At 45.1% G+C, this 25,770-nt stretch overlaps 1 long non-coding RNA gene across 1 annotated transcript; it reads left to right on the forward strand.

Annotated features, from left to right (window-relative positions):
• The first annotated feature begins 1,480 nt into the window (after positions 1-1,480).
• Positions 1,481-10,945, forward strand: LOC129387154 (uncharacterized). The gene is made up of 4 exons (XR_008614444.1): positions 1,481-1,915; positions 5,281-5,349; positions 6,403-6,483; positions 8,793-10,945. It is a non-coding gene; the product is annotated as an uncharacterized lncRNA (long non-coding RNA).
• Positions 10,946-25,770: the final 14,825 nt, after the last annotated feature.

A 25,770-nucleotide genomic window follows, 5' to 3' on the forward strand; every position in this document is an offset into this window, starting at 1 on the left:
TTTACATAATTTTACCCCAAGGCGCCGGAGACACCATACAGAAAACAAGTCAAGGTAGCAGAATGGCTGTGTGCACTTTATAGCAACCCATCATAATCTCAAAGTAATTAATTATTTATTAACCTGTACAGACAGTCGTGATACGTTTCTTTGTTAAATATATTGAATCACCCGCTCGAATTACAAGTACACTTGAATTATTGGGCACTAGCATTACAACAAAGGAAGAAATAAACTTTCGCGATTCCTACCCAAACGCCCCACTTCAAACGACCCGTCAAAGGGTGTAATGCCTTCGTGAAAGCGGTCGTTTGAAGCTATATATTTCCCTCAGAAGTGAAATAAAAAAAGAAAGCAGAGTGTTCAATTTACTCAAAGCCTAATGTTCATTGTCTATTCCTTGCAACCACTGCAGAGTAATGGCAAAAGTAAGTAGCGTTCACAAACTTGTGCACTTTGACTGGAGGGGTTATAGGGCATTTTCCCGCTGCATGCTAGCAAGCGCTTGGGTGGCTCAGTGGTAGAGTAAAAGATTTGGGGCGGCGGGCCCAGGTTGGATCCTGGCGGGAACTGGTTTTTTCTTCTCATTCACGGTGATAGCTGCTCCGGACATCGGCGGCGGACCTTATAGCCGACCTAACCGTTATCGGAATGCACCCAAACAGCTTACGTTGTAAAGTAATGTTTTGCTTGTGGCTTACCGCCTCTTCTCCGTATGGCGTATTTCGATTTCTAGCCTCTAGCCTCTTTCCTGAATCACGTGACCGCGTGTTCATGCACTAAGCATAGTGCTCACTTACCGCATTTTCACCCCCAAACTCCTACAAGACATTGTATATCATCCAACTTCAGCTAGATATTCAGCCACCTTCCAACTTTTACAGAGCAAGCTGTTATGGGCTCTTTCCAATAGCTGTTTTGCTTGGCGATAGTCTCCTACGCCGCCACCGCCTTTGCCGCCGGTGTCCGTAGCAGCTACCGCCGTTAATACGAAAGGAAATACGCAGTTCCCGCCACGATGAGACTCAAGTCCACTGCGCGGGAGTCAACTACTCTAGCATTGAGCCACACCAGCGCTTGCTATCCTGCCGCGGAAAAGTGCCTCGAGCGGAAGTGTGGGAAAAGGCGTCCTAGCGGACGAAGAGACACGCGATGTCAATCAAGCTGGCTCGATGTCATCGTCGCGTTTCAAAGGGGGTGCAAATAAATAATCATCATCCCGTTAATGATGCACCGTATTGCCTTGCGATGTGAGATGCGTGCCAACGTGCACACTTTGCCTTACAGTTGCGATATATTGCGCTACATGGCGTGCTATTACGCCAAGTGGCACGCCATGTAGACTCTAAAAACTAGGAAGGGTATCGCAGGAGTGAAGCTGCCGGTTCACTCTTCAAAGCGTCGTTTTACTCTCGCAAAATGTCGAGGAGAGTGAAATGCATTGTTCACTCTATCACCAAGGAGAGAGTGAAATGTGCTTTTCACTCTCCCCTTCAGAGAGAGAGAGTGAAAAGACTCTTGCGACAATAGAAAAGAGAGACTCTTGCGGCAATAGAAAACAAAACGTAGCGTAATCTTCTGCTTCAACTGTAGGTGGCTGGCCCCGAACATGGCAATGTATCATTCATGCACGCTGAGCAAAGAACACATCGTTTTGCTTCTAAGAGAACAGGCCGCCGCAGTTCAAAGGAACGCGTAGCGAGCGCTCTACTTTTTCACTCGGAGTTGCTCCACCGCGCGCGCGCGCGCTCAAGATCGCGGAACAACACAGCACCGGAGAAAGGTGATCCCTCCGCCGAGCAGCACAGCAGCAGCAAAGGCCAGCCAAGGGAGATCGTATGTCAGCCATCTCGCGTCGCCACGAAAACACGACAGTCGTTCGTCATGCCTTGGATATAACAGCAAATCCTCCACGGTAAGTGAATTCTAACTTAGGTGCACATTGTCCGTATATGTCATGCTATCGCCAGGAAGTCGTCGCTGCGCTTAGCCGACGCGATTGACAAAGGACTAGGCATACGCGCTGTGTCTCTCGATGTCAATCGAAAAAGCCAGTCGTCGCGATAACTGCATGTGATTTTATCACTTTGCCGTTGTCCGTAAGAGCTTTAAAAATCGCAAACGCCGCCAGAACTATGGTATGTTCAATAAGACGCCAGACGAGAGGACGCTTAAAATGGTTAGTTCACCAGCCCGTGATTCCGAGCCTATGCGGAGCGTGATTAGCGTGCGTTTTGTGTGTTTGAATTTATTCAGTTTGGCAGTCTACTGTGTACGGAACGCTGTTGAACTAAGGAATCACATAACAGAAGGCGTCATTTTGCTGGCAGCATGCTTTTTTTTATAAATAAACCGCGCGCTTGACGGTGTCTCGCGCAGGGGGAATCTGCGACCACTTAAGTTACGTGCAGCACCAGTACTAGTTAGGAACTTTGCCGCAGGCATTCAGCTGCATGCTGCAAGAGGTCAGTTGGGCGCGTTATCTTGAACTTACTGAAAAAGCATGAGGAATCCATGTTTTATGCTGAAAAAGTATAAACCCCATATAAGCGATCTTGCGCGCGGCGGCTACAAGCGACGCGACGGAGATGGCTGTCGCGTTCGCTCGTCGCCTACAAGTCGTACTCCGTGCGAGCGACGATTTTGAGCGACGCCTCCCCGGTGTTGCCGGCATGAGGGCTGCAGTCACGCGTGACGCGTGCTTTAGTAATTTACGTTGATGTATTTTACTATAAAAAGTAGCATAAAATATTTCCGGAGATCTTGCAGTACGTTCTTATCCTTGCACGTATAAAAATTGAATCATTTGCTCGTTCCGCGCGACAATCGGTAGTATTTGAGCGATGTATGTACATCCAGTTCCGGCTTCGCGCTATTGGCTAGTCGCTCATAGCACTTCTGGGCGACGAGTGACGATTTCTAGATTTCCAGAACCGAGCCATCTGTTCAAGCGACGGCCCGTTTTGTCGCTCATCGCCGTCGCGCACTAAATCGCTCTCACAGTGTTTATCCCTAAGACTGCACTGTTTTTGCTCATGTTGAAATGGTGTGATTATAGGTCTGGTTTTGTCTCCTGTTGCGGTTTTCGTGCACGGTGCGAAACTGAAAGGATGCTTATGTCTACGAACTCGGTGAATTGTCGAGCAGCTAGTTACGCATCGGCATCGAATATAACGGCTGCTGTGTGGAATTACAATTGCAGGGGCGCTTTGCATACGCTTATTGTTTTGGACATGCCTGTGCATTTGCTAATATGAGTTGGCGTGTCAGAGTTATGTCATATGAACAGCTAAATCAGCCTTCCTCTGGGGGTTACAAGCGTAATGTGTGCATTTTGCTATAGCATGGCAGATCAAGATGTGTTTATCGCTTGAATATTTTTAGTAGAGAAAAAATATCAAAATAAAATGTTGCTTCAATTCCGTGTTACCAGTCTGTCGTACACAGAACAATAGGTTGGTGTAATAAACTAACAACTGCGGTGTAACTGCAACTTTTACATGCCTACAAGAATCTAAAATGCTAGATTTCAAACTGCAGCAGTAGTCGGGTCTGTCAAAAATGAACTCCACTGCGCACCTCATGCATGAAAATAAGTTCATGCCTTTTAGTAAGCTTAGATGCAGGCCGCAGTGAACTTATTAGTATTGAAATGTGGGTAAGCTTGCCATAACAAGCCTTGTTGCCCTTTTTTATAGGCACATCCATATATCCATTGAGCTGAAGGACAATATTTTCATCCCTACTGAGCATCATGTTTGCAGCTATAATCCTCAAATTATGGCTTCAGCAGTGGCACAACCAGGGATGGTGCGGGGGGGGGGGGGGGGCACACTGGGCACGTGCTTAGGATGTGTCACAAGTGGTGTTTGCGATACACCAGACTCATGACAGACCTATGACGTCTGAAAATGACCAATATTCTATTCATTAGCAGGAGTATTCTAACATTCATGAAAAACAAGGATGAACTGTGGTTTATTTGTTTTTTTGCTTAAATCTAAAAATTGAAGTTAGTTTAGCAGTTGACTGTTGCAGTCATTTGGATGTTTTGCATGCATTTCACTAGGAAGACTAAGAGCTAAGACTTTTTTATTGCCATGGCCTTGACTGTCTTGATGTTGTTTTGCACCATGCCCTTGTGTTGACTTTTGCATACGATATCTTTCAGGCACCCGCTTTATACAACGCAAGAAGGCAGCTGCAAGGACACGAGGATGTGAAAGCCAGTGCAGCGCGACTTCACGTAGTGCAGAGGAGCCAATGCCAAAAAATCAAAATGCATTGGCATGTTATTTGGACAAGAAAACTAGTATGTGGGTATATTGGGTGTACCATTTGACCAAATGTCAACAAAATCAAGATACAGTATGTTACACGAAGATGAAAATTCTCACGTGCTCCAGGCAGTCATCTTAACATGGTATATTTATGTAATGTCTCTGATTGGAAAGTCAAATCAAGTATGCTCTCTGGAGACAAACACATAGCAGCAAGTGTCATCGAAAAGTTAGAAATGTGTTTTAAGAAAGCTGATTAGTTCTGAGAAGTGACTGCTTTTTGTCTTGCCTCTCAACAGATATACCCATGTGATAAAAAAATAGTGGTACAATGAAATTGCATATTTGCTTAGCGACATGATACATACTTGCAATGAGCACGGTGCCTGTGTTTACTATAATAAGCAACAGCCCATGCTTGCTTAGGTTAGGCCCACTACAACATGCAGGCATGGGTGATTGGCGCTTTTTTTATTTCTGTGTCGTGAGGTTTATTGACGTGCGTATAGGTGCAGTGGCACGCAGTATGGCTAGTACAAAAAAAGGGGGGGGGGGGGCAGATATATGTAGCTCACTGTACACGACACAGGGCAAAAGAAATCCGTGTTCAGCAACTATGTTAAATGCCATGTACGTAAATTTTACAACGCTACTCGTTCGAAGCGCGCACAGGTGCATATTGAAGAAAAGTTTCCAGGGTAGATAATTTAGTTCGTAATTTACACTAATTTTGCTCTAACCACGAGACATAATAATTTGAATATACTGCACGGAAAAACCTAGAGCGAATTAAATTGTGTGTCAGCTTCGTGTGTATACATATAGTCTTTCCTATGCATTAGGTTTTTTGCGTAATGCATTAACAGTTGACAGCCTATCTTATGATGTGTACTCTGTTTACATTACAGTTGTTTATTAGTTTACTCGTTTGTTTTGCGACTGATGAAATGCCGGCATATATATATTTTCAACATTTGACATAACCCTGTATGTTTTGCAGGGACAACCCAGGACGTGCATTTCTCAGCACCCAGTCAACTGCCAAAAGTGACTCAAACACAGGCCACCAGTAAGTGGACATCAGTTGCAATTTCACATTATGCAGTTGGCGGCTGCCTTGTACGGAGGCTTTTTTTTTATGAGATGGTGATGTTGTTCTAATGTACATTTTGACCACAAAGGTGCGATCATGTCTCACAGAGGCATATATGGTTGCTATTCTCTGCGAGGGACGTGTTCTCGTGTTCGTGAAGCATTTGTGTTTGGCAGTATTGTCGCCCAATGAGTCGGATATAAACACTAACTTGCCACTGCCGGCAAGTAGTTGCGAGAAAGGCATTATGACGCTGTAAAGTTATTTCATTAATTCGAAGGAAAGTTTTGCAGCAGGAAAAAAGATTGCTATTCGAGGTAAACATGTCTTTTTCTCACAGGTTATTTAGCCAAACTGTGGATGCATGAAATTCGTGACTTATGAATAGATTTTAATTTATTCTTTAGTAATGCTTCTAAAAGAGACTAGAAATAGCATGTGACTATCTCTGCAATCAGCAGACCATACATTTACAGTCATAAGTGGCAGTTCCATGCAGTCTCGCACTTTATATAACCTTTCCTTTCAGCAACATTGGAACTGGTGGCTGCGTTTTCAGAAGGAGAAGTGCACTTGACACTGTATATGTATGTGTGAATTCGGTTTTCTTTGTATGTGTCGGCTCACTGACAAACAGTGCAAAAATCTGTTGTACCATGAGCCTGACGACGCCTTCTGCTGCTAGAAATGCGGCACTTCGTATGTTATAGTACTGCATGACATTTAAATCAAAGCTACCACATAAAATGATCAAGAAAACTAACCGCTGTTATAGCTGTTTTCCTCAAAGAACGCTTGTCCTTTATGGGCTATGTTAATCTGAGCTCTCCACCGATGTTTCAGTAGTATTATCCCTTAGTGAGTGAGAGATTGGGGGCAATTAATCGTGTTAGTGTTTAAGTGGTGTCCTAATTATGTGCATTTGTTCCAACAAAGTTGTCTAGATTACTTTATTGTGTAGTGTAAAGCTTATGAAACCATCAGCAACTACTGAGTTGCTAGCACGCATATGGATTTGTCACTATACAGGTGGAACTCGGCTGTACCATTGCAGTGCTGCGGAAATTGCCTTCACCAGCGGCTTTGCAACAGCTGTTTCGCAGCATGTCGGTATGTGTTAATTCATAATTATGTTGAGTTGGGCTAGTATTATGGACCACTGCTACTCTGTATTGTGACAGATCCATATGATAAGGGATGTAATGGGCACAGCGAAAACCTTTGAATTTTTTACTATGGTACATAAACAGGCTCTCCTCTTCGTCACTGGAGCAGGAGAGAAGGGCATGCAGGCACTCCTGAATGTACATATATTTCAAAACATGAGAGAGACATATATACACACACACACACAATTAAACTAAAGGCAGGGACATTCCATCTTTCATCTTGAATTGAATTGTGCAGCGCAAAAATACAACACAGACCACAGAGAAGCACACATGTTAACAGGTTTGATACACACGTTAGTTCAACAGATTTGATACTTCAAGTGTGCTATTTTACACAAGGGGGAAGGGGAGAAAATCTGAAAAAAAAAGTGGAGTGGAAAAAAAGGAATCATGCCAAAAAGCATGAGAAGCATCGCGCAGCCAGGATCACCAGCAGGACATCTAAAAAGCACTCTGATAAAATTACATACAGAACAACCTTACGTATAGTTTGTTTCAATCAACTCAGATCACATGCAGCCATTACTGCAATCAAGTTGTTTCCTTATGTCATATGAGGGAATGATGTGGGCCCAAAAAGCTGTTTAGAGCTGAAGGATTATGTTCCATTCTAGCCTCATTGCCTGCTTTTTTATCATATCGTTATCAGCTGCTTATGTTAGGGACAAAAAGTAAGAGTACGAACTTTTTCCCGATTCGCCATTCCACACAACATGTCTTTGTCACTATATGTACATGCAGATGATCCATAGTTGAAAAATATTCAGTACAGTAGAATCTCATTACAAGATGCACTTGGTTGTAAGAGACATCTGAAAATGGTTTGGTTGGTTTTCCTATGTTTGCCACGTTAACAATACTGTATACAAGAGATACCTTTGTTACTAAGGATGACTTTTTATGTATTCACTACTTCGAAGGGACACAACCCAGACACATTCACTTTGTGCACCTTGTGTGCTCCGAAGGGCGTAAAGATCACGCAATCCTAACACAAGTCAATCGCGCATGTCTCTTTTAGCATGAACCAGAAAAGGAGGGCAACGAGGACAGTGCAGGGCAGAAAGTGTCGGCAGTTGAAGCTGACGAGCGTCTAAGAGCACCTCAAAGGTACTGCGAGCAACAAGGCTTGCAAAGTGAAGTGTTTATATTCCAGAAGTTGGGAAGGAAGCTAACACAATCTACAGTCACTAAAAAGCTGTGAATGTCTTCTTTAAAGGGCCCCTAAACCACCGAGGTTGAAATTTAGTTGCGGTGTTGCAGTTCTACACAATAATGCAATGAACAGGTAGCCACGAGAATTTTTCGAAACGGTGCAGTAATAGTGGAGCTACGTGTGTTTGATTATCGAAAAGTAGTCCCCACTCATTTTACTCTTTCATCTGGTACACGCCATATGGACAGTATCGTCTTTTCCTTGCCTAGTACACCTCCAAATGTTACGGGACAGGCCAACACCAACGAGCTCTGTTGCTGCCGCGCTGGCCCGTCGTCCTGCGAGGGGTGGCGCTAATACAACGGAACTGTATGGTGACTCGTGTTGAAGAGCCTCATAGGGAGACCCTTCTGTTGGCGTTTCTCTTCTTTGCCCCCATTGGCTGCCCACAATGGCATCGCGCGCAACGCGACGAGGAAGAAGGAGTGTGTGTATTTGCTTGCAGGCCTTGCCGGCAGTCGTACACTTTCGTTCGACCAATCGACAGCACCGGAAACTGGTGACATCATCAGAGACAGCCTGATGACGTCAGGACAAACTGGGGGGTGCAGGATAGGTCGAGAGAGGCGCACGGGGTCATTTTCTTCATATTGTGGTGCTCCGGCAGTGCTACGCACTCTGGCATTTGGCTTCGTCGATCGTGACGGCATTCTGATTTCGATACGCGTGTTTACTTGAAATGTTCAAAAAATGTCGAGAAGTGGTTTAGGGGCCCTTTAAGCCACCCTGAGCATTTATTCCTTCAGATATATCAAAACATACTTTAGTGATAATGCATAATAAAGTGATCTAGTCTGGCTCCTCAGTATCTCAAAATTTTTGGTTTCAGGAGACATGTTTCCCGTGCCTCTTGAATATCTTCTGATGAGGCTTTACTGTAATATACACAAACAATTGTGTAACTCCTCCTGCAAGTATTATTCATCAAGCCCGGTCACTTATGTGCAAAGCTTGTGGTTAAGTCTTGATGTCCGTACTTTTTAGAGCTATGTTTATTAATTCATGCTGTTCTTATTGGTTCTTCGATGCAGGAGACAATGCCTACGAAATTATTGGCCCTGATCATGAGAGCCCTCAAGGGGCAAACAACATCTCTGTTGCAGAAGTGAGCCCGATACCACTTGGAAGTTACCATGACAGATGACACGGCAGCAATAGATACAGAGACTGCCATGTCTACTGCAGCTGCAACAGTGTACGAGGCAAGCAGCAGCGCGTCAGCATCAGCAGCAGTGTCAGAAGGAACCACACCAGGCCTGGTAGAGCAACATGTGTGCTATCACTGACTTTTTTTGTAGTGGATACAACTCATTTGCTCAACATACAAAAGCTTTTCACCACGACTGTGAGCCAGTGTTATTGTGCAGCAAGTGCAAGACTAAGTTAGGTGTTATAACACAGTACAAGCATCACTTTATTATATGCAAATGCAAACATATTACAGTTGTTGCCTCCCCAGCCAGCCCACATAGTGACAACAATGTGGAACACATGGTGGGACACACCTCTCCCCCATTACAAGATAGTAGAGACTGTCAGTGTTGTTGCTAGATTGACTGGTCTTTGTAGGCAACTAGAAGGACAACACAGGTGTCATAAGATTGTTGTTGAAGAGGTAAAAAAGAAGTTTGATGCAGCTGAAGTGCCAACTGATATTGAGCAAATCAAAAGCAACCACCTGAGAAAGCAACACTATCGAAATTTGGGTATCTATGTGCCGCCAACTCTGGTAAGAATGGCATAGGACAGAAGTGTGATGAAAATCACACAGACACTGCTGTTGCATCACTGGCTACAGTGAGCAGCGACTTGTAGGGCAAGAGAGTCAACTGAAACTAACATTATGATATAGTGTCATGCTCCCATGTGACCACTTTTCAAGTTATTTTGCAAGATACAGCTCAACCTCCAGAAACGAGACTGCAACTTGTCTGTAAAAAAGCTTTCACAAAAAATTATTCATAACACTATTAACATAGCAGTATCTATTTTTTTTTGTCGGTTCGAGATTCCCGGCTGTCCATTAATGCAAAAATTGAGGAAAAAAAGAACATGTGTCGTACTTACACCTTTTTAACAAGTACGAGGGGGACAGAACTTTTCTAGTCATGCATCTTCATCATACTATCAAGTTTTTAAATGCCTTTTATAATTATTATCACCAGTTATATCTGAGTGCATTGTATGCATGTAGCAGGTGTAAAATCAGGTCAGTTGGATCAGATGCCTTATCTGCAAGCGAGCCCTATATTCAAGAAATTTGAATTAAAATAGTTACGTTAGAGACGCAGTCTTTCAGCACTTTATTGCCTGTGGTTTAAGCATTCCTCAATGCTTTTGTGGGTGGCAATTTCAACCGGCACAGCACTGCGCTTTGCCACAGTCACATTTGTCTTCAAAGCGGTGTTTACCATTTGTGTTGGCCTGTTTGTGTATGCATAGAGCAAGGTTTTAATTTATATTTTTCTGCATTCTTGTGCTTGCACTAAGCTTGTATAAGGCAGTTACAAAATGTGCGGCACTCTAACGAACTGTTCTGTTGAGCTTACACTTGCAAATAATCGTGTTCAGATGGCCGCACTTCTATGCGGGTGCACTGCTAGCTTTGTGTATGTTCTCATGTTTGTATAAAGCTTATATAAGCGAGTTAGAAAATGTATGTCACTAAGCATTGTGATATTCTTTAAAGAACTGCTTGGTTGGTTTTACACTTGTGAATTAGTATTGAGGCAGTGGTATTCCCATGTATGCCCACTGCTAGCTTTCTGTGTCCTCACGTGTTTGTATTAAGTTTCTACAAGGGAGTTACAGCATGTACGTCACTAAGCACTGTGATATTTTTTAAAGAACTGCTTTGTTGGTTTTACACCTGTGAGTAATAGTACTCGGGTGGCACTAGTCATGTGTAGGTACACAGGGACCATTTGTATACATTATGCTCATGTAAAGCAGTTACAAAGTGTATGTCACTAATTACTGTGATATTTGTTGAATTGCTGTGATGGTTTTACACATGTGAATAATAGTGGTCAGGACACAGTACTTGCGGTGTATAGTTGAATTTATACACTGCCAAGACATGGGCTGTATACGTACCAAAAGAAATGTATGTCATTATATTGTTGTGATTATTACTGTTTGGATTTTATTAAACTGTAATAAAATTGTTTCTTGTATCTATTGAGGTATGGCAATTTGTCATGCAACCAAACTGAGGACCTGAACTTGTGCATACAAAAAACAGCTAATTTAAGAGTATACTGCTCATATTCTGCTAAACCAGTTTCAGAAATCTTGTACTACAATGCTGGAAAAATGACAGAGCTGACTCGGATGTACAGAAAAAGTTCTGCACTGGCTGAAGGACTGCCCCACACTGGAGTTCGTAATGTTGCGTTTATTGGAGTAGAACAGAAAGTGAACTTCTATTAAAAATGCGACAGTCGGTGCAGAAACAAAGGCAGACGAGCGGATGTGGCACATTTTTTTCAGGGCCCTCCATGCCTACTACTGCATTTCTAGTCTTCCTGTGCTCTGCGTATAAGCCCCTGTTCAGCCAAGGTTTTTACTCCATGACAGTTGTTCTACTGGGTTCGTAGCAATATTGAAGAAAAAAATTCAATGGTTTTCAAGGACTTTCGAGGCCCCGACACAGTAACTTCAAGGACCTCGTGCAATGTGTGTAGTAGTTTGGACAGGCAATAACTTGTTCAAGAACACCGTTAACTTTATTGCAAACAAAAGAAAACAAAACAGATCGCATTTCAGTGATTTCAAACATTTGAAAGACTGCTAATTTGCCTTTCACCGCCCACCACTAAACGCACACAAGGAAGCATTTCAAGAAAGCGCTCAAAGTTTTTCTGCAATAGCACAATTAACTACTTGGACCTGCAACATTTGCAGTTTTTGAATACTGTTTCGTTTGACAGTGTATGTGATGTCATCTGTTGCCTCAGCTTTTTTCACCATCAAATAAGCAATAGTCATTTCTAATTTCTTTTTATTGTGTCTGTCGCTCTCAATTTACTCTTCACGGCTTCTCTTCGAATGCCTCAACTGTTGAGCTTCCTGCTTCTGCTCCTCCAAGCACATTTGTCGCCGGTTCCATGTGCATAAAACTGGTATCTGCAGCTCCTTTGTAATTTCAACTTTAAGGATGTCGCTTTCCTTCTATTACCTCCAGAGACAATTTTCTGTGACATGCGAAAGAGTGTCACAGAAGGGAAAAAAGCGCTTGGCAATGCCTGCTAAGTCTAGCCAAGTGTACAAGTTTGAGGACTTTCCAGTACTTCAAAAAATTCAAGGGTTTTCAATGCCTTGAAAATGGCATTTTAAAAATAAAGAATTTTCAAGGATCGCTACAAACCCTGGATTCTAGCACCTAAATAATTTTACAAGCTTATTTTGGCATGGAGTTAGGAAATTCATGCTTTCTAGCTAACGCTGCACTATCTCTGTACAGTGAAGCCACGAGAGCGCAACTATTTTGGAGTAAAGAAAAATACTGAAAGCTTTTAATACCACTCTTCTTTTTTTCTATGGAGCTTGGTATTGCCTAGTTAAGTTTACGAATGTGCCTGGTTTTGGCGGGCGTTTCTTCGACATTTTCTGGAAGAAGCAGATGTCTAGCCCCCGTATTCAGAAATGTATCTTAATACAAAGCTCATGCTTGACTTGATATAAACGACGCCTGGTGCGAACGTCCCCCAAGACGCTCACTGCCTTTCTTTTGGTGCGTTCACGACTTGCGTCGTTTAGATCAAGTCAAGCATGGGCTTCAAGTTATGATGCATCTCTGCATATGGGGGTAAGCGTGCACAATTCCGGGCAACGCACTGTGCCATTGACACTGAGAGAAAACGGGGAAAACAGAGTTAACCACTTATGCTCCTAAACTTTCGCGTACCTGTGTTGTGCGTGTATCGTGGAAGAAGAAACAGCGCAAACACAAGGACGAAAAAAAGCATCAACCACACAAGCGCTTCGTGGTGTGGCATGTTTTTGCGTCGTCCTTGTGTTGCGCTGTTTCTTCTAAAATGCTCAACCAACTAGCCGGCAAGTCCATCCTGTGCATATATAAATTGAACACACGCATGAGTGTAGATGGTCTTCGAAGCTTTTAGAACGAGCACTGCCACAGGATTCGAGCAGTGCACGCGTAACAGTGGACACATTAGTCATTTAAACATGCGTGCCAATGCATTTGACGCGGCTATCGGCATAAGCAGTCTCCAAATGCTGGAATGCATGCGCTTCAAAACGCTAACGATCCGCTGCTAATGCAGGACAACAGCTCACAGCGGACTGAACCAAACTCTAAACTAATGCACTTGAAAAGAACGCTTACACGGCAGCGTGAGGCACCAGTATACGCGCGAATTAAATTCACATACGTGGATGGTTGGCGCAATACTTTGTATCCGCGTATTTTGGAGAACATGGACTGGAGAAGCACTCGATCATGAGCTGAACGGCACATTTGTTATTTTCCTGCGGTGACGACAAGCCGTGAATAGTTATCACATTGTCGTCTACGTTGTCTTCCTTCGTTAGTCGTAGCAAGGAATGGAAATGATGCAAACGCACACGTATTCCAGTACACAACAGCACAGCACACTGCAGAGAAACCCCACCCACCACAGCCGATTCATCAAATACGTTTGGTATATATATAACCTCTAAAAGAACACTACTGGGTGTGGCGGCGCTGTGGTGTAATGGTTATCATGCGTGTTTTGAATTGTACAAATGCGAGTGTACGCGGGTTCGAATCCGCATGTTGTATAGGGCATTGTGATTCTTGATAAGTATGTGATCCCTTTGACAATTGTATTCTAATTAGATTGTGTGACTCCTGATTGTGAATATATTTCCAGATTAAGTGTGTTAGTTCGCTTTTTTTTCTCCTCAGTGGCGTTCGTGACGCATCCGCATAGGCCGCTTCAGAGCAGTCACGCCTCACGGTAGGCAGCAAATAGCCAGGAAAAAATGACTTTAAAATCCTGCATAACTTTGCTCACGCCTATTCCGAAGGCCGCTTGGAATCGGGCCAGTGTCTCTGAGGAGCCGCCTAGGGAACAGTATATCAGCGGCACTAATTTGATCTGATCTCCTGCCTGCATGCGTGACCAGGACTTGGCTAAGAGGCTATTGGGAAGAGTACTAGCACTCTGTTCTGAAGGAGTACAAGCACTCTGTTTGGGGGAGTAGAAGTACTCGGTCTGGCGGTGTACTATTAATCCTGCGGGGAGAGTATTAGCACTCTGCGGAAGAGTACTAGCACTCCCTGTGGGAAGAGTATTATCACTCTGCGGAAGAGTACTAGCAATCCCTTGCGGTGGAGTAACAAAACTCTGTCAGGAGGAGTTGACCTACTCTCTCTCAAAGAGGGTCGATCTACTCTCGAAAAGAGAGTGAAATATGGGACAAGCAGCTACTCCCTCAAAGAGAGTGCCCGGCACTCCCTTAGTTTTTAGAGTGTAGCAGTTGCTAAATTAGCGGTATAAAACACATACAGAAGTCTTGAGGAAGAAAAAGAAGATTATGGTGATGTATAAATCTTGCTGGAATGAGAAACATGCTCGGCACACTTGATTAATTGAAGCTGTCTAGTTGACTGTTCCTCACCGTACCATTTCAAAGGGAATGCCATTGTATTTTCATCAGCGTGATTAGCATCCTATTGTGCGATTTGACACGCGATGTGACATGCGCGATGTCAATACGTGCAAACATTGCATTACAGTTCCGTTATATTCCACCAGGTGTCCCGACTTCTAGCAGTTGCATATAGTAGTTTCATGCTGCATGTAGCTGGACATGGTTAGCTCAGGCAGTCTAGGTGACTGTTTGTTACCACCCCGTTTCAAAATGGATGCTAATAAACCATCAGTATCATCATGAACGCACCGAGCCACGGATTAAGGGATTGGACATGCACACCACCTACTCCGGATAACTGCGTTTGCTCTTCGGTACATGTTGTGGCGCCTCCTCGCAAGGCACAAACTTGTGCTGAAGAAGCGACTCGTAGAGCTACGCGCGCGGCTGCAACCAGGCAACATCGGGCTCAGCGGACCGCTGTGCAGAGAGTAGCGCAAGCCATAGCTCGCCGCAGACGCCGGGCGGACAGTTCAGATCATTCTCGTGCAAACGACGCGAACAGACTTCGCCACGAAGATCCTTTAGTGCGTGATGCCGGGAATGGAGCTTCCATGAAGCCGCTCCTCCAGCTTGCGCTGTGATTGTGCTCCGTGTGCCGCGCAGGCTTATAGCTTTTTCTTTTTTTTAGATATAACGCAAACGAAATCCACAAATGGAGGAGAAGCAAAATACAGGGAACACTGTTGCTTCTTCGTAATCTCTCTCTTGCTCGTCTTGTGTAAAGCTCACGATTTATTTGAATTGTCACATAACTACTAGCTTACTTCAAGACTGCTTCATCAAATGTTATAAAAGGTGTTCAAATTGTAACACCTCAGTAACCCATACCTGTTTTTCTATTTCTCCTGTGCCATTGCAGGATTTGCGTCCCACTTTTCTTCACTATGATGTGGTTCTACCTGCTGCCTCGTTTCGTCTCCGGACCGGACACCGAGGCGTTTTTTAAGAAATTTCATGCCGAGATGGCAGAACAGTGGTGGCATCTGATTGTCCACATAAAAAACTTATTCGAACTGACCGTTCAAGTGAGTTTTTAAATTTTTCTTTCTTATTTAAAGTTTGAACCTAACACAATAACGGAAATTTAGGGTTAATGCACAGGATGCATTAACATGTGACGGTGTGAGGAAAAAAGTGCGTTGTGGAGTTTGTAGCACGCATAGGTTAAGACTGTTGCGGCGGTAATCTAGCTTTCGTCCCAATCATTCTCAATGGTGTCTTAGAGAATATTGCAATGACTGAAAATTGTTATTCAAGAGCCACTAATTATTGAGTAATCTTTAAAGTGAATCTGAAATGATTTCGCCGGTTGTGCACAAAATTGCATTGAATCGGTAAGGTGTGTTCTTCCGATCGCCACGGGCCATGTTCAAGCACTGCGTGAAGCGTGTAATCTATTATTGACTTTGCAAAACACTACATTGCTAGTGAGGGCAGCGGCGCCGTTTCCCGATTTGTAAGCCGCCTCTGCCTATTTCACCGTTTTTAGCCCACTCTGCATAGAGTGGGCAAGTGAACGGTCCAATTGGCCTCCTACCTGACGTCGTCTGGAATGCTTTAAGCATGCCGCACCATGAAACGTAATTTAATAGCACAGGTGTGCACGGTAATTAGCGCACCCTTAAAAATAAATACACAAGTACAACAAATCTAGACGCTTCTTAAAACCAGTAGCGCACTTTCGCCTGAGCGTACGGTTCATTTGCTACAGTTCTGGCGGCGGGCGCCGTAAGGCACCACAAAAGCGAATTACACCAATGCTGTATTACTGTTGCCTTGTGCTGCACGTTTGTGCGGGAATTAAGCGGCACCACCGTCATATTGCAGAAAACGTTGGTGCACGTTCATGCCAACATGCCAATAACCTGCATGTCTGAAAAAAAAATGCTTTCAGCGGCAGCCGCCGTTTCCGCATTTGCCAGAGAGCTAAGCTCTGTGTATAATTTGTCAAGAATGGCAAAGAAATGGTATCAGTAATGTGGAAAGTTGGGCGAGTTGTTAATTATTTATCACACCACGTTGTTGAAGCATTGCACTAACAAGGACAAGCCGAACACACACAGGAATACACGGCACTCGCTGCACTCTCAAGTGTCTCGAACGCAGCGAGTTTCCTATATTCTTGTTTGTCTTCGCCTTGTCCTTGTCAGTGCGCTGCTTCTCCACCAAGGTATAGTGGCGAAATGATATCGTAATCCGACATATGAAATAAAAAGAAAACATTGCGAAGGTAATTTAACATGCCTCATAACCAGTAAAAACGACCGCCAGAAAGCCGCTATCATGGCTAAGACCTCAGATGCCGTAAATATTCCTTTTTGTTTCTCATATAATGTAACCGTTAAAAATAGCTCATTTCACAACATACGGAAGTTAACGGCAGCTTTTCGGGGCTTGCCGTTTCATGTGACGGCTACAAATAAATAGCACGAACACAACATAGAGACAATGGTAAACGTGCGTATTAGATATTTACATTTTATCGGACTATTGTTAACACAAAATAATACCGCTAACAGCTGTTTTGTAGTAAGTACAATGCATATATTCTCGCTGCAACGTGCCAAACGCCCGGCGTCCTAAACCTCGTTTTTTTTTCTCAATGTAGCGCAAAGCAAAGAACAGTGCGCGTCGTGCCATTGCATCTTCTTCGGCAGCGCGAAATTCGTTGTGAAAATTCGCTGCATGCAGCGCAGGCCAGCGCGGCCCAGGTTTCACAAGAAAAAAGATCGTACAAATGAGACGCAGGAACACACTTGGTTGAAATCAACCTGGAGTAAACAACACTTGACTAATCGCACGCCGTTATGACCAAGTAAGCGGGACTTAGCGACGGCCGCAGAGGGAAAATTTGAGGTGTAATGTAGCGTCATGAGTTGAGCTTGAGGTTAGTTGAGTTTGAGTTGAGCTTGAGCACGGCGCTGAGAAAAGAGTTTTGTAAAAAAAGATGCTTTGAGAGATCCCCTTTTAAGTTTAGGCGGTAATCGCAGATTCGACAAAAACTGTTTCAGATACTTTTTAGCAGATACGTATAAAAGTTTGAGTATTTTACAGGTCAGTTGTTTTCAAGACAGTGGTCACGCGTCACTTGCAGCTACATCGATGTATTTTCTTTCATGAGAAGCTGACACAGGTCGCCATTCAATACAGAAAGACATAGTCTGTCTGTCTGTCTGTCTGTCTGTCTGTCTGTCTGTCTGTCTGTCTGTCTGTCTGTCTGTCTGTCTGTCTGTCTGTCTGTCTGTCTGTCTGTCTGTCTGTCTGTCTGTCTGTCTGTCTGTCTGTCTGTCTGTCTGTCTGTCTGTCTGTCTGTCTGTCTGTCTGTCTGTCTGTCTGTCTGTCTGTCTGTCTGTCTGTCTGTCTGTCTGTCTGTCTGTCTGTCTGTCTGTCTGTCTGTCTGTCTGTCTGTCTGTCTGTCTGTCTGTCTGTCTGTCTGTCTGTCTGTCTGTCTGTCTGTCTGTCTGTCTGTCTGTCTGTCTGTCTGTCTGTCTGTCTGTCTGTCTGTCTGTCTGTCTGTCTGTCTGTCTGTCTGTCTGTCTGTCTGTCTGTCTGTCTGTCTGTCTGTCTGTCTGTCTGTCTGTCTGTCTGTCTGTCTGTCTGTCTGTCTGTCTGTCTGTCTGTCTGTCTGTCTGTCTGTCTGTCTGTCTGTCTGTCTGTCTGTCTGTCTGTCTGTCTGTCTGTCTGTCTGTCTGTCTGTCTGTCTGTCTGTCTGTCTGTCTGTCTGTCTGTCTGTCTGTCTGTCTGTCTGTCTGTCTGTCTGTCTGTCTGTCTGTCTGTCTGTCTGTCTGTCTGTCTGTCTGTCTGTCTGTCTGTCTGTCTGTCTGTCTGTCTGTCTGTCTGTCTGTCTGTCTGTCTGTCTGTCTGTCTGTCTGTCTGTCTGTCTGTCTGTCTGTCTGTCTGTCTGTCTGTCTGTCTGTCTGTCTGTCTGTCTGTCTGTCTGTCTGTCTGTCTGTCTGTCTGTCTGTCTGTCTGTCTGTCTGTCTGTCTGTCTGTCTGTCTGTCTGTCTGTCTGTCTGTCTGTCTGTCTGTCTGTCTGTCTGTCTGTCTGTCTGTCTGTCTGTCTGTCTGTCTGTCTGTCTGTCTGTCTGTCTGTCTGTCTGTCTGTCTGTCTGTCTGTCTGTCTGTCTGTCTGTCTGTCTGTCTGTCTGTCTGTCTGTCTGTCTGTCTGTCTGTCTGTCTGTCTGTCTGTCTGTCTGTCTGTCTGTCTGTCTGTCTGTCTGTCTGTCTGTCTGTCTGTCTGTCTGTCTGTCTGTCTGTCTGTCTGTCTGTCTGTCTGTCTGTCTGTCTGTCTGTCTGTCTGTCCAACCTAGCTTAAAATTAGACGATAGTAAAAATTGTAGTGTGTTACTCCAAACGAATGCGTAACGCCCAGATCAGAGACCTGCCAACCTAGGCCACGCGGCGCTGCGGGCACTGCTAAGCAATACCGCAGTCGCTAGGCAGCGCGGTAGCATCGCCATGTTGCGTAGGGAAGTACGGGCTGCGAAATCATGTCTCCCGGGAATTTGTTTGAACAAGTCCGTTGTTCAGTGCCACAACCGCCTCGCAAACAGCAATGGCCAGCAGCTGCCCGTAGAAGTCTGCACATTCCTGGGCTGGTAACGCTCAACAGAGAGAAGGCCAGCGTGCCGCACTATACTGTAGTTTGCCGAGCCCGCTTCCTCACGCAAAATGTTTATTCGTGTCGCGCAGTCAGTCCAATGCGCTGTTGAATATAACTTCAGTACAATATTACGGCTCGTAGACTCAGCTGGGGGCCATCGAAGAGCGCCGCGGAAGCTGCAGCAGCTTCCTGCAAGTGGCGCAATGTAATGCGATGTGGTGCGATGTGGTGCGATGTGGTGTGATATCACCGTATATTAAAAACGAAAGTGAAGTAAGAGGCAAAGAATTTGACAGCCAGAAAGAGCGTGATGAAATCCGCCTGGAATGCCGCTTTACAAGTATGAAGACACGCTGTTACCAGCGCGTCGCGGTACACAGCGACGGGTACTTAACTGAGCTCCCGGAACCTATGACGAATTTATACCGCTTACACACCGGCGCTATGGATAGCGATCGAGTCCGGCTTCTACACCAACACATTGTATCATGATTTTGCACGATACAGATCCAGTCGATCGCGATTGTAGGCTGTCATCGGCACCATCATCCTGAGTGACCTCCAACTCCTTGATCCTTATTGTTTGACCCTTTAGCAGCGACCATTCTTGATTTCGATAGGAGAGTTTGATCGGGATCGGGCTTGATGCCGATCGGAAGTGCTCGTGTAGCGCGGGTAATAAAGAATGATCGAAAGCCGAAGCAATTAAAACTGCCACTGCCGTCAACACGGATCGCGAAGTGAAGGTGTCACACAGTACGATACGCATACTTTTGACTAAAGGTCTACTTTAGCATGTGCCTTTGCTGTATCACTCAACTACTTGCAACTTCCTACTACAGAAAAATCACCGATCAAGGTGCACCTCTAAAGTGACCGCCTGTCAAAGAGACACGAGAAGCACATCTGATAATCAGGCACGTCGTAGGGGGGCCTCCGGATTATTTTTGACCGCCAGAGGTTCGTTAACGTAAACCCAGTACACGCGACACGGGTGTTTTCGCATTTTTTACGCTCACCGAAATGCGGCCGCCGTGATTTGATCACGCGACCTCTTGCTTATTAGCGCAATACCATAGGCAGCAAGCCACGGTAGCGGGTAAAACATGTTGAAGTAGAGCTGCGGGCGACATTCTCGTGTTCACGAGCGCACTGTCATTATTGAGCTACACGACGCTGCAACGACGCTATCGCGATTAATAGCAAGCATTAAGAAGACGGCAAACTTTGACATTACGTTTTACTTTATTCTGCGGACAGCCGTTATCCGTGCCTGCATGCGCCCTATTTCATAACACTTACCCGGGAATCTGTAGAACCTGTCAGGCAGATGCAGGCCGCGAATGTTTTTGTCGCTGTTGTGCCACTTCAGCATGCCATACTACCGGCGTCCTTGGTTAGTCGGCCGCCGTGCGGTTGCACCGGCCGTCGCGAAACAACGGCGGGAAAAAGTGCACATTTGCAAATGTGTAATCGCATGCGCTTGACTGCACCGGCACGCTGTTACATGTTGACGCGGCCCTCCGCTAGCTCATGGAGTGGCGCTGGCGTCTAAGTTGAGGTTGTCAAGTTGAGGCGTCAAAGTTGAAGAAGGGAGAAGAAGCATGTGCTTGCTGCGGTACAGCTAGGAAAACTATGGAGCATATTTTATTAGAATGTGAAGACGTCTACCCAGCGGTCGACTTAGGCACTACTGGACTCCTTGAAGCCCTTGGGTTCGGCGGGAGCAGTGGAAAAGTAAACATGACCGCAATAGGCATTAGTAAGAGGTGATTGGAGGATCGGTGGAAGAAAAGTAGGGAAACGACAAAAAACGGAGACGTACAAAAAGCACACTTCCCAATAGGGGATAGAAAATTTGGGTGTGGTAGTTCATAATGTTTTTTTTTTAATTGTTTAGTCTAGGTAGGACATTAGGCAGTATAATAGCAAGAGCTTGGTGGCGCAACCCAGCGCCCCGTTCCAAAGGAGACGCTCATAACATCCATCCATACAGGTTGGAAGACCTATTCTTTCGTTTTTACAGCGGAGCTGTATATGGCTAGCGGATTCGTCCGTCCGTCCATCGCCTGAACGCCGAACACTCCTCTGCCACAACCCCATGCGCATGCGCGAAAAGAAAAGAGAAAGAGAGGCGCACGATTGGCTATATCAGTAGTGGCGTCGTTGCTCTCCGTCTCAGCCGAGCGCGTGAGCAGCAACTTCTCTTCGGCTCTGAAATGGCTATGCTGTGCGTCATATGTACTCCTGAGGAGCAGGGAGCCTTCGCTTAACAAGGCCGCTGCGGAACCGGGTACGAGTTCCTCTACGGCGTTTCGGTGCTGCAACCCGGCTAGAAGAACAGTCTCGTGCCGCCGGGCGCAAGCAGCAACTGCGTACCGAGGATCCGGCAGCCTACCAAGCCATCGTTTGAAGAACCTTGGGGATTAACCCAGTGATAAACAGCGGGGTCGCACGTTTCAGCTTCGCTGGTTAACCATCTGTACAGAGTGCTTGGGCGGTGATTTCTTTATGTAATAACAGCTAATTTTAGCACTTTATTTATTACCTGCTTGTAATATTGCAATCAGCATTCTTTGGAAACTTCAGCTATCTTGCGGTATGTTTCTCTCTCCGTACCTAACCTCTTTCACGCTAGCTTAGGTCCTAAAGTCCCTGGGCTATGCCGGGTAATCGGGCTGCTGGGCTGACGGAAGCGGTTGAAGGAACAAACCGCCGGGTCTGCTTGAGTCGCTGGGTATTTTATACTGACTATGTGCCACTCTTCAGTGAATCTCTTTGACGGCAATGTGGGACTCTGTGTATGTGCCACTTTCTATCTGCCGATCTTAGTGAACCTTTTTGTGCCATTTCGGCTCACTGGCGATGTGGCGCTGCTTAAGTGCTGATGTCCAGTGAAGAAAGGAATCTTTTGAAATTTCTCTGTTGCTGGGCGCACTTAATTTCCGTGATATACTCAATCTTGTCTGAATATGTATTAAGACACGCGTCATGTGCGACTTTCGCACATGACACTGTGTGTCGTGAGAGAAGCGTGAGAGAGGTGCCCAGGCGGCTCATATATCACACATTCCCGTGGTGGATATGCGCTCGTCACATTGCTTCAGTGATGATCGCATTAACGTGGACAGCCATCCTATAATGGTTTCTGCACGAATTTCTTGGTCTTTCGAGTCTCTAAAGCTCATAAAAAAATTGGAGGACGCTTAAGCTTCGCCTTCAAGAGTGGAACGCGACAGCGTTCCCGTCGACCCGCCTTGGGGTGTAAGACAATGCGCTATGGCGCAACGATCACTTACGAGTCGCCCCGCATCGGACTTTGCACCCACCAATCACGCGGTGAGCTTCGAGCAACGCAGCGTTCGGTGCGGCAACGAAACGTTCGCTGAGCAAGCAGAACGAACCAAAGAACTCGGTGTCTGGGAGGGGGCAACAATCGGCACGGACAGCCGGGCCGCGACGCGCCTCGCACCGGTCCCCGCACAGCCTCAATACGCGCGTGGCGCGCCATCTGTCGGGGCAGCGTCGTACATTGCAACGAGGTGGTCTTCTGCGTTTGCTGCAAGATGGCTCTGCGTGTGCGGAAAGCGCAGAAGAAATGTAGTGAAAACGTACTTCGCTGCGCATTTTACCGCGACTTCTGAAATTTACATGCTCATAATTACCGATAAACAGAGCAGTATAGCTTTCTACGGCACGTTTCTAAGGCAACACCGCATTCACTAGAGGCGCTTTTGTCCTACTTTGAACCATCGAACTCATGGCTGAGTGATAGCGGCTCCGCTTCACACACCGGAGACCCTGGTTGAATTCCCACCCGGCCTATCTGGTAAGTTGTTTTTATTTATGAATTGCCTTCCGGAATTTTTCGCTCACGGCCAGCACCACCGACACCGACGCCGACGACACCGACTTTTCTGCGACATGAGCTCCTTAATGCTCTCGCGTTGGAAATTACATATATGTATGCCTAACGCATAGATCGCACGGCCTGGGTGCATATTGTGGCTGTTTCGCGTACGTTGAATCATTTTGTTTGTCCATTAACCTGTATACTTTTTTTCATGAAGAGGTGTGTTGCGTATCTTTGTATGTTTTAGGACCAATTAGTCCATACGTGGTTCTTATCGGCGGACTTCCAACTTTTCCTGGTATCACTTGTGACATTGTTGACTTTCAGAGGGTGAGTTGGCATATTCAAAATAGTTTTTGATTCAATTTTGTTCGAAGGTTGCAGCAGCTGTTTAAATTTCTAGCTAAATGTATTTTTTTTAATGTTTGGTCAACTAATATTACCTAACTCAGGCGAAAGATGCCGACAACTTTTTTTTATTTTGATGCCATTCGTTATCTATGAAGATAAAAGAAAGAATTAAATTTTGAGTCATGGCAAATACGAAATAATTTTGTGCATCTTAGTTTCTTTAACGTGGCCTATTGTATGGTACGCGAGCGCTCTTGCATTTCGCCGCTATGTAAATAGTGGCCGTTGGGGCAGCCATCGAACCGGCGACCTCGACCTCAAAGTAGCAAAGTCAAAGCCACTGAGGTACCGCGGCTGACACACGGTATTGTTGTGCTGTTCTGCGTTGAGCACGAGGTCGCGGGAGCGATTCGTAGCTGCGGGGGGGCCGCACTCAGCGGGGGCGAAATGTGGGAAACACTCGTTTGTTAGATTTATGCCACGTTAAGAAATTACAGGTTCCCGAAATTAGTGCAGACCGCCTCTTGCTACAGAGTCGCCCATAGTCGACTCGGTGAATCCTGGAAGTTTAATGCAACGATCAAGCATCACTATCTCACCATTTTTAAAGAAGAGGAAGAAAAAAAAAGATAGCACGTACTCGACTTAGAGCATTCATTACAGAAGAGAACGAACACATCACTTAATGACAACCTCCTTACGCACGGCGAGCTGCACTGTCAATTATATTCTGAAGCATAACGTGAAATTGAAGTAAAAATATGGCCAGGCACGCTGCCCAGTACAAATTAGTGACGCACTAAGCAGCCGCATGCGACAATAATTGGCTAAATGTTGATGTCATCCGTATACATACTGCTTGATCATTGACGATTGACATTCTGAGAATCATGTGTGTCATGAAACCGGCCGTACGTCATCTTCTTTTTTTCCAGACGCAAGCATGCGGCTCTGGCAGCTTTAGCCTTGCTTTCTCTCCTAGGCTGTGCCATCGGAACATGGACAGTGGCCAGACTGCATCTCTCACCATTCCTTATTCTTCCCTTCCCGAATTTCTCGTGAGTACTTTGACGCAAATATGTGTTAAAAAATACGAACATGAATCATTGCTGAAGATCTTTTTGAGATAATTGCAATAGTACTTATGGTATTACCTACTGTTGCCCTAATTGTATGTTCGTCGCTGCTGACGAGTGTTGCGATGCAAGGACGAATGGCTTAGGCATAACCGCAGCTCTCTTTGTAACAATATTTAAATAAAAGCTATTACATAAATTACCATACCACATTCTCCTTTCCCCCATGGCTCCTGATACTGCACCTATCCTCTACGCTCCAGTAACTTTAGTAGCCAATTGACAGATCCGTTTAACATCCTTCTAGACGTGCTCGATGGCATTCATTCCTGATCGAAGCGGTCTAAGAACGGGAGGCAAACATGTTTTTTACTCGTGACGAGGTTTGAAGGCTTTCTCGGCAATGGATGATTCTCGCCTTACTGCGAGCGGAAATTCAGTTGCTACAGGCCGAGCTACGACGGCACTTCGTAAACGTAAATTATTTCCCCCTACTGCTGGAAAGGTGACCCTGCCTGCAAATAACCATTCCCTATAACAATCTGGACGTGTTTTAATGAACTCGCCTACCCTGATGCCCTGCCGGCGTGGTCTGTCCGTCGGAAGTCTATTTATTTATTTATTTATTTATTTATTTATTTATTTATTTAAGGCACTTTCAAGGCCCGAAGGCATTACAGAAAGGAGTGGGTGAACATAAAAAAAATTAGATACAAAAACATATTCAACGTCGCGTTTCAGAATGCTGGTTTTGAAGGTGTCGGTATCCAGGATGGCTGCAATGGTGGCGGGAAGGTGGTTCCAATCTTTGCTTGTGCTAGGCATGAATGCATTGCTACAAAGTTTAGTACGTGAAGACGGCACACCAACTTTGAAACTGTGGTCAGAGAGAGATGATATGTATGACGGTTGGGTGATAAGCTGTTGTTTCAACAAAGGATAGTACAAACAAAGGGTGGTAGATTTTATGGAAGAGCGAAAGGCGGAAGCATCTACGACGGAAAGAAAGTTCTGGAAAGTTAAGTGTTGTTTTCATTGAGGATAAGATGAAACGCGCGGCACGACTTTGAATGGCTTCTATGCTGTTTATGAGTGTAATGTTAGCCGGGTCCCAAATGGCGCATGCGTATTCTAGTTTGGAGCGAACTAATGTTTTGCAGAGAGTTAGTTTCAGTGACAATGGTGATGAGATGTCTCGCACAAATAGCTCAAGATGCGATTAGTAGGTTATGGGATGCGGTATCGACGGCTTTAGCAAAATCTATAAAGATGTAATCGGTGTCACATCCTAATTTGGTCTTAGAAAAGAGGTCGTTAGTAAAGCAATCTAGTTGTAGGAGAACGATTTCCTAAAGCAGTGCTGACTGTTATTAAAAAAAGAGTTCGTCTGAAGAAAATCAACTATGTGAGAATGTATTTTATGCTCCAGAATCTTACAGGGAATGCTGGTTAGTGAAATG

Source organism: Dermacentor andersoni, chromosome 3 (genome assembly GCF_023375885.2).
Source record: "Dermacentor andersoni chromosome 3, qqDerAnde1_hic_scaffold, whole genome shotgun sequence".
NCBI lineage: Eukaryota > Metazoa > Arthropoda > Arachnida > Ixodida > Ixodidae > Dermacentor > Dermacentor andersoni.